Source organism: Rissa tridactyla, chromosome 1 (genome assembly GCF_028500815.1).
Source record: "Rissa tridactyla isolate bRisTri1 chromosome 1, bRisTri1.patW.cur.20221130, whole genome shotgun sequence".
NCBI lineage: Eukaryota > Metazoa > Chordata > Aves > Charadriiformes > Laridae > Rissa > Rissa tridactyla.
In genome coordinates, this window is record NC_071466.1 from 87,656,523 (window position 1) to 87,670,499 (window position 13,977).

General features: G+C 38.0%; 1 protein-coding gene across 7 annotated transcripts in view; it reads right to left on the reverse strand.

Moving 5' to 3' along the window:
* The window catches only part of MAP3K15 (mitogen-activated protein kinase kinase kinase 15), a 91,011-nt gene that overhangs the window by 62,816 nt on the left and 14,218 nt on the right, over positions 1 to 13,977 (reverse strand). Inside the window, exon 1 of one of the 7 annotated variants that reach the window (XM_054187459.1) lies at positions 8,808 to 8,828. The exons of 3 other annotated variants lie outside the window; for them this stretch is intronic. The gene's annotated coding sequence lies outside the window, so the exon portion shown is untranslated. Of the gene's footprint in view, positions 1 to 3,438; positions 3,553 to 4,800; positions 5,139 to 8,807; positions 8,829 to 13,977 lie in introns of those variants that run through there. 3 more of the 7 variants (XM_054187453.1, XM_054187447.1, XM_054187441.1) reach the window with 3 other exon arrangements.

The window sequence follows — 13,977 nt, forward strand, 5'->3', positions numbered from 1 at the left end:
TGTGAAGTTCAAAACAGATTCCGGAGACTCAGTGCAGCTGGGCAGTAAATCCTGCACCTCTGAAGGGGTAGCAGACAGTGACTGTACCTACCAGGAAAGACAGAGAAGTGGGAGCTACTAGTAAACAAGAAAACAGATCTGATCTATAAGATCCAAACACAGCAGCCAGTTTATCTGGGCTTCATCAAGGTTACACATCACAAGAATCAATACCCCATACTTGGTATGCAAGTTCTTGGAAAAGTCTGCAAGGAATATACACTCCTGTACAATTCCATTAGGCTATGCTAACACACCACACTGGGGTCAGCCACTCACTTGGGTTACTAACAGATTCCCTGTTAAAGCACAAGGAATGTTTTGAGTCCAAAGACAGTGACATGCCTTAAGATTTAAAAAAACACACAAACAAACAAACAAAAAAACAAAACCACAAACCAACACCAAACCAAATGAAACAAACAACACAAAACCACAAACACATACACACACCCAAAAAAACCTGAAAACCCCAACATGAAATCATGGCAACATGAGAAAATCCCCTAATTTCTGTGGAACCTCAAATCCTGCACCATCTACTTACGATCTTTCCAGTTCCTGTTTAGCGGGCTCTCTACAGCATGGACAAAATTCTTACTACACTGGACACTGTAGGATCACATAAACCAAGCAGGTGTGAAGCAGTAAATCCCAGCTCCATACACACATCCAAATACAGATTACCCCAATATTACAAAATCATTTTAGAAAACATAGATATCTATAAGACAAAAGACAAACTAACGAGTGGATCTAGAATCAAATACCACCTAGGAAAAAAAAAGTCTAAGAGATTGGACTGGTTTTTGCTGTGAAATCAAAATCACTATCCTGGTAAGACGATTTAGACAATGTGTTCATGTAGCACACAGATACTGCATTTCACAATACAACGTGAGCAATGATTCGTAACATAGTTAATTGAAACAAGGCTATACACAGTTCATTGCCACATGTAGTAGTCTACAACTGAAATTTGTCTTCTATTGACAGTTAACATTCTAAGCAGCATCAGAAACACATTAAATGAACATAAGAACAGAAGTAAGCATCTACATTAAAAAGGGTAATTATTCATCACATATTCATTCACACTGATAAAAGAGTATTTATGACAATGAGTTTTTCTTGTTTATTCACACCTCATGAACACAGGTGTGAATAAGGTAAAATAAAATAAAAATAAAACAAATCGAAGACTAGCAGAGGAGATGAAGACAGTATCACAAAAATATTCTTGCAAGTGAAAAAAAAGCCTCAGGAAGATAACTGAACAGATCCAATCCGATCATGGGAATCAAGGGATGACACAGAAGCAAACGACAGCAGACAGCAGCAGAGCATCAGAAGCGCTAGTGGTTGTGGACTACAGCAGTGATGAGAGGCTGTGTTCACAGGGAGCTCTGCAAGCCCCCCTGCAGCAGGAACAGCAGCAGGCTTGGAGCAGGGAGGAAACAGATCTACTTACAAACCAGCTTTACTAATGTGCTAATGAAACTTAGCTTGAGTCTAGCAGGCCCAGGAAATTAATGCAAATTTGGGTGGAGAACAGATGACCAACAATAAATGCTTATTTAGGAAGCATATCCCTAAGACATATCCAGTGCACTGGGTGCTGAGAGTATGGTGTTCAGTGTCACTGATCACTGAGTCTAAGCACACCACCCAATACTACTGTTCTCAGGGTTACATCTCTCTTCTTGGTGCAGTCACTTTTGTGAATCACTCTATGAACAACGCTAACATGTGGCACCACAAATATTTCTGTTTCAGTTATCCTGAATTTTTCTTATTATTTATGCTAAAATCTTACATCTACAGTTCTTTGAACACAGACACGGGGCCTGGTACTTCAACCACATACTCATTATGGCTGATAAGAAAGAGATAAGAATTTCCTTAAACTTCCTGAGATACACAAAAATAAATACTACAACACTAGTATCGCTTCGCAAAGCTTGATTTATGAATAGAAACATAAGTCAATCACACTTCATTCTCAACTCCCATCCTCCTTATCAGGAGAGTCTGTTCAACCAAACATACTTCTGGGCTTCCCTTTCCAAGCTTAGGTTCAACTTCCTCCATTATAGACAAGTGTGAAGAGAGAGCTAATGCCAACTTTGATCAAATCTTTTAATGAATGAGGAATTTTATGCTATAATGAAAGATTTCACAAAGGTCTAAGAGACCAATGGATATGGTTTCCTATGTTCAAAAGGAAAGAGAGCAAGTGAAGGTACAGTCCCCTCTGTAAAGACAGAAGGCTTCCAAGTGAAGTCCAAAGATCTTTGCAATGCATCCACCAGTGGCTGTGGAGGGCTGGGGATATGCTTAATGTTGCACATGACCAATTTTTGTTGCTTCTGAACAAAACATTTACACTCATTGCTCTGTTTCTGCAGCAGCAACTTGCATTCAAAAGAATATACCCACAAAAATGTCTCCTGCCTCATTTCTTCTTAAGCACAGGAGATCTTTTCAACTCTTTGTTGTCTCGTAGTTGTGCATGAAACTATTTTCATCCTGAAAATAGTTCTCTTTTGTCACAATCCTAAAAGTTGATCTCCCTTTATTATCTGATTACAGTTCATTTGTCTAAGCCTTTGTTTCCATTGTAAAACAATTATGCTATATTTTTTAGTGCATTAAGGTAATTCATCAGTATTATTAGTACAATCTTGATTAGGTCTCTGTATTGTTGCAGCAGATGGCACATAAATAATTTCTTATACTACATTTTACGTATTTTAACACTAGTGTATCTTCAGAGACCAGTCAGGGTGGAGATAAATAACTATGACAACTGAAATGAAGATTAGAAATCAGTAGCTGTGGTAAAACAGGAGACTATGAAACTAATTAATAACTCAACAAGAAAAACATTATTACACAGGTTAAAACCAGAGGACTTATTTCTCTATCTGGCATGCACCTGAAGTCACAGAATCACAGAATGGTTCGGGTTGGAAGGGACCTTGAAGATCATCTAGTTCCTGCCCTACCCTGCACAGGGTCACCTCCCACTAGACCAGGCTGCTCAAAGCCTCACCCAGCCTGGCCTTGAACACTTCCAGGGACGGGGCATCCACAGCCTCCCTGGGCAACCTGTTCCAGTGCCACACCACCCTTTACAGTAAAGAATTTCTTCCTGGTTATCATATACTTTAATGATCTAAGTAAATCACAAGTCTTCACGTGACTGTTGTATGATTTATGGAATTGTTAGCAACAATGAAAGGAAAATTCTGGCACCAGGTTTTGGGATTTGTAAGTTGAAAGTAGTAAACAAGAGAAAATGAAGAAATAGCCTGAAATATACTGAAAGTTAAATGGAATCTAGGAGGCCTAACAAAAGAAAAATGTACTGCTTTCAATTCCTAATCAAAGACTCACCTCCATCCAGCCTTATCTGTGTGGTGAGCAAGAACTTTAGGCCACTAATACGGACGCATCATTTTTCAGCATTTGGAACCTATCTATAAATAGTAGATTTAAAAAAAAAAACAAGCACCCTTAACATGACAACAGACATCTTACTGGAGAAAAATGAAGAACTTTGCCCCTTGTTATTCACTAGCATCCTGCTAAGTTATGAACCCTTCCAGTTACTATTGCTTCAGATTATTGTCCTTCATAGTTAATAAATAAACAAACTCCTTATCCATGAAATCCACTGGAGGAAACTGTCGAAGTTATTCTTCAGAACAATAGCAATGCTCCTAAAGAAAAAAAAAGTCCTCATAACTATCTTCAAGAATCCATAATTTAAGGATGCACAGTCAATTCTTTTTCTGCATGACTGCATGGTCCTTTAAAGAAAAGAATATCAGTTTTTACAAGGAAACAGTTATGGTAAAATTTGAAGTGCATTTGAAAACTAGGAACGTTTTGCAGCTTTCCCTTAAGCTAAAATAAAAGGCACAACACTCTCAGACTTTAATATACCCTTGTACTCCCAGAAACTGGGAGAAGGCTATAAAGGCAATAATTGCATATATTGCTCAAGGCAATGAAGCATAGTAGTAACTACCAACAGAACAGTTAAGGTAGTTTTTCAGCATAGCTTGTTATACCAGCAAACTCTGAGTGCCTTCCGTTAGATCCTAAACACAAACCAATTTTAGTGTAAAACCACTGCCAACACCCGTGATGCTATTAAGGCTCCCACAATGCATTGAGTTTTATTAAAATCTCACTGCTCTAAAATCATGCTATTCTGTAAGAGTCTGCTTAATTTTCTTTAAAAAAATAAATAATTTGTTCCAATTACAATCACATAGTAAAATACAAAAATATAACCAGAAGTTGCCTTAGAAGATAAAAGTCTCAAACATAAACATGCAATTTTTTTCTAAATTTAGGAATTTCTGATTGAAAACAAGAGTATTTCAATTCAGCGTCTTCAAGTTTGCAAGATTATAGCATGAACTTTGCTAACTTTGCTGGTGTGCTATAGGGCCAGAATTTGTCACAAAAATAAAAACCATCTAGGTAGTAATGGTTTATCCTGCAATGTAGAATTGTATATGTTATAATCACATTAAATTGTATATATTATAATCACATTATAGATACAGACTTGCATATATTACAATCACATGTACGTATTATAATCACATTAAACAGCATTTTCAAAACCATTTCATGTATTTCAGACTAGGCTTAACTTCTTGTAGACTAAAACCAAGTGCTGCACTTCCGTATACATACTAAAATTCAAATTAACTGCAATTAATTAGTTTAGAAATCACTTACAAAGCACCTTTAAGACGGAAGGTTGTTCTTATAAGCTGCGGTCAATTTTTGCACAAGAATTCAGTTGTAGCTGGAGTCTGACTACAAGTTTCAGCCTACTTCCTACTTCAGAAAAGGAAACACAAGCCTGCACACTGGAGATCTGAAACTTTTTGATACAGCAAGGGCACTTCCTTTAGAAAGAGTGTTTAGTTCACACACCAAGGGAATTGAGAACTCAATTGACAGGAAATTTAAGACTTAAATTAGGTATGAATCCTCATATTAGTCGGGGAAAAAAGAAGATTTCTTTCTGTTCACATATAATAAGTGCTAAGGAAAAGCAGTAAGATTTTTGGTGTTATTAATGACACCAATCACAAATTGGAGAAAGAAGATAACTTTAATATTGGCCAAATAATTTTTAATTCACTTTTTTTAAAGGATTATTATATTGGGAAGACAACAGAGAAAATTAGACTCTGATTCTGGTGTATTATCCATCCACACCCACTCTGATTATAAAATGAAGCAAAATCTAAACTTAGGTATATCTCACTTTTCACAGCTCTAACGGTTTTGTTAAGTGCTTCACGAATTCTGAAAACCTGGGCATCAAATGGCAAAAATTCTGAAATGTGCTTGTGCATCATTTGCCTGTTTACTCAGGAAAACAAAAGGACTTGTAAAGTGGCAATTTCAGGCACATGTTTTACCAAGAACAGTGCAAAACCTCTAATTTGTGTTCTCAGACTTCGTTTGTCATTTGTCTTTTACTCAGCTGTGGCTTTAATCTTACCTTCATCTTCACCTTACAACAGGTTTTATGTTACAAAATGATCTATGGGTGAGAAAGGCACAGCAAAATGTATCAATTCTGCTCCTCTCACCTAGCAAAATGGAAAGCAAGGAAAAAAAGCCTGAAAACTGGGGCCCTTATAAAAGCCAACATTATCAGAACAGCAAACACAAGGAAAGTCAGACCTTTCTTTTGCATTTCTTCCTTCCTCTATGTCAAATCTTGCTCTGGAAAGCAGTTTCACATCCTTCCCCATGAAGTCATTCTGCTCTGTGAATGTGAATACTGAGAGTGCTGAAGAAGTAATTTTAACTAGGTATTAGCTGACCAGAAGCAGCATTCTTGGCTAAGGAAAGTCAGCTGTCAAATAAACTTTTCTGAAAGGACCAGGCAAATCCAGAGCCCTGCTGTTGCTAGGAAACTGCAAAACTTTAATTTTTAGATGAGCCTTTCCACTATATGGCAGCATTGCTAACTGCAACAATTACGACAGTTGCTTTGCTCCACTTAACACACAAACACACTGAAACTGGCAGTGTCCCACCTCCAGAGACAAATCTGTGAACAGCTGTGTTAAGCAAAGTGGTCCAACTGGCACTTCACAGGCCGGATCCAGCTGACCAACTTCCTTTGTTTGGAAAGTAGGCACATCCACATAGATGAGGAGGAGGAAGAAAAGTTGATATCCAAGTCTGTTTCTAAACAGAGCATTAGCATTTGGGTGAATGCTAGAGAGTCCTTTCATGCGGCCCAGCAAGGCATCTCCTCCTTCCTACACACCTAAAAAGTTTGGGGCACTCAAACTCAAGCCTCTCAGCTCCCAAGGCAAAAATCTGACGTACAGCAAACTACTAGAATGGTTAGAATTTACCGAGCAAAGCTGTAGCCTTGGATTACGCTCTGAAAGTGGAGATAAGGAAGCTGGTACACTTGTTTTTCATGTACAGATCACAAAAGTGCCTCATATGGCTTCCATTCAAACCACTGGGAGAACACCCAGAGATCTGTAATGGCATAGGTACAAGCCTATGTTCCTTGCTTGGAGAGACAAGGAGAGCCATCCTGCAGGTGGTGAAACGTGAAGTCCAAAGAAGAAGCCAGCAGGATAATCCAGTGTGGAAGAAACAGAGGCACAGGTTGCTGAAGTGAGACCAGTAACAAAAGTAACCAGCAAGGCAACACGTACACAGAGCCAGAAAGCATTTTAATGTAGGTAAGGAATACAAAAAACATATTTATTTTAAATATTTACTTTAGTTGTAACCAGAGAGAAACTTCTTGTTTGTGAGATCAGTTCTCACCTGTAACCTTTTGTCCTTTCGACTTCAAATATCAGGCCTTGGCAACAACATTTGAAAATGTTAGTCTTAGGTTGTCTTAGTAAGATACGACATTATAACATTCACTGGCAATTCCCACCAAGCAAAATCGACCCTCAGGTTACAGTGAAAAAAACAACAGCATGGATTGAGGGGCCAATGCTCATCTCTGGCTTTCATAATTCTGTATGAGTACCCATTTCATACAACGAACTCCACAACAGGGTTACATTCAGACCCAAACATTACAGCCACTAATCATGTTAGCACTGTGGTGTTACTTTACAGTTATACTCAGATACCACATCTTTCATCTGTCCTCTGGAACACGGAACGCACGTTAAAAATAGAACTAGCACATATTTTTCATGCTCCAGTGGCATTTATTGCAACTCGGGATAAACTAGTATCTAAACTATTAATTTTTCTAAACTATGACAAAGTATTTGTGCCATATTTATAATTGATACATATTCCTTAAAACCAAAATAACCATCTGTTCAAAAAGTTAAATCACCCAAGAAACTGCACTTTAGTTAAAAGGAACAGAACAAATTACAGCAGGTGAGCAACACTGCCCGTTCTAAGGGTTGATCTGTAACCTGAGTTCTCATTTATTATTATGTGTTGGGATTTCCTTATTCATTAGATAAAACAGCTGAAGCTTTCAATTCTTTCCCCCGCAATTGCATATTAGGAACTTTTTCATTAAATGGAAGCAAGGATTCTTCAAAAAACCTTGGATATCAAAAGCAAAAGCTTTAAGAAACATTTTAGATGTTTCTTAAATATAATTAAATTCACAGTAAAACTAAGTTTCAAACAAGGCAAGGCACTATATTAAAATAAGAATGCAGTTCTGTTGATCTAGACAAGCAAAAATTGTGTCAAGAGCATGCCTGTGCTTATTATTTCTTTAACTGATCTTTAAAGAGTCTCTCAGACTCTGCCAAAACAGAATACAACCAGCACCCACAAGAACTGATGTGGGAAGAAAAATAATGCAGTTAACATAATACATAGGGCATCCAAACTTAGAATGCATTTCTAAGGCTTTTGCACAAGTATGAAGGAGAAAAATATTGCATGATTGGAATAGTGAAACACCTGAAAATAACCTGACATTCAGAAAAGAGCAGAAAACTATTATTTTTTGTACAGTTGGCAGTTTAGGGCAGGACGAAAACAAAGAACTAATCCTCAAAGAACTTTTATTGCCATACTGAATTGCAGAAGTTAGGAAATATATCATTCCCTGTAAACAGTGTATGCCTAAGCTGAGAAGCTGCTTAATGTTTTCCAAGACAAAGCTTTGCTTTTGGTCCTTTTTAACTTTGCCAGTCTTTGCTTCAGGTTGTTTTTTTTTTTTTCTTTATAAAAGATTTAATTAAAAACAACCCAGTCATTTCTGAGACTGCGTTGGAAAACTTATTTTTCTGGACAATGTTAAACATCCTCTCATGCCAAACTAAGAAGCCTTAGTGCTTTCAAGCATGAAAACAGAAATTTGTCAGACGAGTCAGGCTGTCTGGAAGTACTCTTGATAGCCTCATGAAATGCCGCTAGTTCCAAAGCTAAGTTTTCAGCAGAGAGTTGGTCAGAGTCACAAGGGAGATGTTTGGTCTCAGATGAGCCAGTCCTCACTCACTTCATTGTCAATACAGAGAGAGGAAAAGCACTTTTAGAGCACCATTCGCCTGATCTGTCAGAAGTCTACTTTAGAATGAGATGAATTGCAGCCCAGAAGCGCCCGTTTCTCTCCACTAATTATGAAGGAAAGGAGTCAAAGCCACCCACAAACACTCACACTGAAGGTGTTCAGTGCTATGAACCCCCTCCATAGGGCCTAGCAACTCTGCTTTGAAGAATTTCATTAACCACTAAGGCATTTCAGTCAAGAATTGTATCACCTCAGCAGATAGTTCCCTGCAGATGTTCCCACCAGCTGACCAATGAATTGGTTGGTGGCCCACAGAGAAGGACTACAGCTCTTTCTCATGAGTACTATGCCCATGGTTGCTCTGCCTGCAAGAAAGAAAAGGAAGGATTGTCACAATTCAAACCCTCAGACCCAAAGTAATCTCTGAAACACCTAACTCTTGCTTAGGTTTCCCATAAATTGGGAACTCATTTGTGAATCGCAGCTTATGATGTTGGTTTTTTTGGCACTCGAGTATACAACTGTGTGGATGACTGTTTCTTAAGAGGCGTGTACTATCTTAGCCCAGAGTCTTTTCTGCTACTCATATAATCTGATTGTTTAGTTACATTGAAGCACCGACTGTAACCTCATGGTCTATGAATGAAGTTTATACTCAAATTAAATTCTCAGTAAAATTACCTTCAAGCCAAACATAAGCATTACAGTTCCCCGTAAGCCAATGACATTCATACTACATCTACTAACAGACTTTACTTTTTTTTTGTCTTTCATACCATAGCTTGTGAGGTCCTGGGAACAACATAGTTTCAAGTCTGAGGAAGATAACTCACAGTGGTGTGAGAGATCACAGTTAAAAAAAGAATGTAACAGTTAAAAAAAGAATGTACACACACACTGTCCTGGGAAAGTCACCCAGTACACACTCCTTTGGACAGCCACCCTTCCTTGAGGAAGGATTGTAAAATTTAGCCACTCTGAGACCACAATCAAAGTCACAGATCTTTAGTTACCAACCACAATCGTATTAGATGGGTCCTGCCAAGGTCTGCACACAGCTAATAAATGATTTTGGAAAGTTGTGACATGCACAAGAGACCAATATTTATAGCATTTCTTTATAAAATCACAGCCTTCAAACTCCTGGGTTAGAAACTGAAAGAGACCTCATCACTTGCATCTTGCCCATTTGAGCAGTTTCATGGCTCAGGCAGATGAAAGCTTATGCCCATCTGCAACTCCTACCTCTTTCCCATGACCCATGGTCTCTGCTTCCCTCTCGTCCTGTTCTATCCTCCCCATATCCCTCAACCTATATTTAACTTGATAACTTCTACCTAACAGTGCTAGCACAGCAGCAGATAGAAGCTGGGATAGACTAGGGAAGTGATTGTCCCCCTGTACTTGGCACCAGTGAGGCCACGCCTCAAATACTGTGTTCAGTTTTGGGCCACTCACTACAAGAAAGACACTGAGGTGCAGGAGTATGTCCAAAGAAGGGCAGCAAAGCTCGTGAGGGGTCTAGAGCTCAAGTATTACGAGGAGCAGTTGAGGGAGCTGGGGTTGTTTAGCTTGGAGAAAAGGACGCTGAGGGGAGACCTTATTGATCTCTACAACTACCTGAAAGGAGGTTATAGAGAGACGGGGGTCAGTCTCTTCTCCCAAGTAACAGGTAATAGAACAAGAGGAAATGGCCTCAGGTTGCACCACAGGATGTTTTGATTGGATACTAAGAAAAAATTCTTCACTGAAAGCGTTGTGAAGCATTGGAACAGGCTGCCCAAGAAAATGGTTGAGTCACCATCCCTGGAGGTATTTAAAAGACGTGTAGATGTGACACTTAGGGACATGGTTTAGTGGTGGACTTCGCAGTGCTAGATTTACAGTTGGACTCAATGAGGTCCTTCTATGATTCTAAGATCTGTTGATACAGCTTATCAGTCCTGTGAGTGGTATCAGTTTCCAGCTTCCTGCTAGCCTCCTGGAAAAATACTTTAAAAAATTGTTAGACTTACAACAATTGAAAGAAATAAAGGTTATAAACTTCATTTCATGAAAACTCACTTTTTACATATCATATAGTAAAACACACTTGCATCTGTACTTTGGGCTGAGATAGCACACACACAGACACCTCTTAAACAATAGTCATCCAACACTGTTATATAATCATATTTCTTGAGTGCCAAACCAAAGTACTTACAGTGGCTGCTATTTCAACCTTGTAAGCCTTCACCCAACAGAAGTAAAAACAAAAGCAAAACACCCCAAGCAAACAAAAAAGGAAAATTAAAGCAATTTGCTATTGCAGGTTGACATTCATCATTTGACCGTGTACAATGTAAAAATCAACAACTATTAATCACTGCAAGTTTCAGGGAAAAAAATCCTTCCCTAAAAAAAGCCAAAATATAATATAAAATACTCTATACTCACTACCTAATTATTGTTAAAATAAGCTGAAGAATCTTGATATTCTAAGACAATTTTTAATCATCACAACTCAAATATCATATCAAGAATCTAGCTTCCCTGGTATCAAAAATGCTGTGGAAGAATAGCTATCACAATGCATGCTTTCAAATTTTCTCCAAAGGTTCACTGCATCGGTGACTAAGTTCAATTTTCTGTTACTTCAGCTTTCACCTTTAGTCCCTCATCCCTCCACCCCCCAATCACTTTTACCAAAGTAAAGGCTGGATAAAATGTATATTTGATTCAGGACTCATCATTTACTTGTCAAAATGGGAAGAGAGAGAACCCAGACTTCCTAAGAAGCAAAAAACCAACAGTAAGAGCTAACTGTGCAGTGTGAGATCCAATACAGCCATAGCAGACAAGTGACTGTGGGGTATGTGGTGAACAAAGCAGTTCCCCCCCACCTCAGTGGCTGCAGAAGGTGTGTAGGCACACTGTGACAGAGGCTGACAAGACTGCAGGAAGAGAAAGGGCAGTATCATGGCTTAAGCAGCTGAATGCTTGCCTGCGTAACTGAATTCCATCCCTGCTTCTTTCTGCCTCACAGCTGCTTCGTGATGCCTAGTCACATAAACTGAGATTCAAGAGATGGACTTGGTGACCATACAGTTATTAAGATTCTGATTTTCAGGGGGGAGGAGAAATAATCAAAATACTTCAATGGAACACAAAAAGAGGCTTTGAAAAACAGCCCTCATTTTAAAGGTAGTTTGTAACAAACCCAGTGCCTTTAGAGAGGAGAAAAATTCTAATATTTTAACTAAGCTATTCCCATCTATTATCCAGTTGTACCTCTGCATAAGTTTTAATTCAAATAGTCTCTGACTCAGCATCTATAGTCTTCCATCTGCAAAACAGCTAAGCGTATACAGAGCAATCAACATGCCTAAATCCTACCTCAAAAAAGACATGTATTTGCACTCCCCATGTGCTCATTCAATCTTTATACCCAAATGAACACTAACAAAGCAGCATTCAAAACTTCTCAAAGAGCATTTATATAATCTATGTTTTTTCCCTTTTTGTTATTCACAGACATTAGGCACATTAAGATTTCAGAAGTCACATACTTCTCACTTTTTCCCGAACTCAGTATCACTGACTGAAAAAGGTCTCCAAATCTACGTATCCAGGACACTACAAAAATACTAATCCATCACAGACAATCCAAAAAAAGATACCTGAACAATTATTTTCTCTGTTTATATACTCTTAGTATATTAAAAATTGTGACATACATGCCAGACAGCCATAATGAGTAGATGTCTCATATCATACATACTTTTCACTATGCCAGGTCATTAAGGGTAACATTATTTTCCAAAACTTCTCTGCAAGACGAAGCCTACTAATTCTACAGAATCTGTTATTTCTCTGCCTGATTTAACAGCAGAGAAGAAAAGAAACAACAGAGCAAATTAAAGACAGATGCTTCACACTTGCCTGCCACACCAGCAGCGTGCCAATTGTCACATATTTCCACCACAATGTTTACTAGAGCTAAACTAGCCAGTTGAGAGAGCATACAGAGAAAACACCTCAACCCTGAACCTAATTTGAACCTTGCCTGCAGTTTGGGGGGAAAAATGAGAAAGGTGAACTTTATTTAACTTTTCGTACACCTCTGCACTTCCTACATTGGATCATAAAAGGCAATGAAAGGGAATAAAGTATCAAAAAAAAAAAATCACTTATGGGATGATTTGGCCTCAGTGAAATTAAGAAGAGTACAAAATTCAAGCAGAAAGGCTGTCCCTTCTTCCTCAACTGCAGGAAAATCAATTCCTAGGCCAAGGAGGTTTAGATAGGCTCTCGACTTTTAGAAGTTTATCCAAACTAAACGACTTGAGAGTCACCCATCATTTAATGAATACTTTGGCTGGGGAGCAGAAAAAAATCTGCCAAATCTGCACATCTCCAACAGGTCACACACTGGCCAACAACATATAGCAAAAACATTTGAAAAAAACAAAAATACATGGAACTTTATGTTCTGCCCAAAGAAATGTAAGAGATAAGAAAAAGAATCCAAATAAAATGCACTACAATAGAAAGAAAAAAGATTTCAGTACATGAAAGCTCCTAAATCTAGGTTAAGCTGAGACCTTTATTATTTTCTTTAATAATTAAAAATATAGCATACAAGGATAAATAAGACTTTCCTACTCTGAATCACAATATTTTTAAAAAAAAAAACAAATATCAAGAGACATCTCCATCATTAGCACTGGGAACGTGTACATACCAAACTGAGGTATTCCACTTCACACCTAGATTACATGTTTCCTCTTTATGTTGATAGACTCCTAGGTTGTTATTTAGGATCCACATAAAAGCACAATAAATTATGCACAGAGAAAATATTAATTGAGGAAAGGCAGTATTATTAAAGTGCAAATGAAAATAAAGTTTACATAAAGCCACAGGATCCTCTGTGAGCCAAGAGACTTGCACTCACATATGAATACAGAGTTCCTGATTTAATATTCTGGATGCTGGGCAGATGTGGATTCAATCTGCTATTTTTAACTTTCCTGTAAACAGCACAAGCTTTATGTGCCAGCCTAAAAGACTGCATGCGCTACTGAAAAAACCCTTATATACCACTGAACACTGTAATTTCAAAAATGGGCAACAGCCATTAAAAAATTAGAAAAATCTATTTCAAGGCACTAAGTAGTGGTCAATAAAATCCGGAGTTTCAGTAGAAGCTGGCCTTTCCATAAAAAGTCACAACCATTATCTACTTAATGTTTAACTATCCTGTAAATACAGTATACATTATTACTTCCAGCATGTAGATAGGGAATATTAAGCATTGACACAGCTTTTTTGTTATCACAGCGGATTCACTCTAGATTTCCCTACTTTAACTAAGATTATAACCAAGACCCCCAAAGCTAATCATCATAGGATCTCTATAAAGTCAGAGGAATATTAGT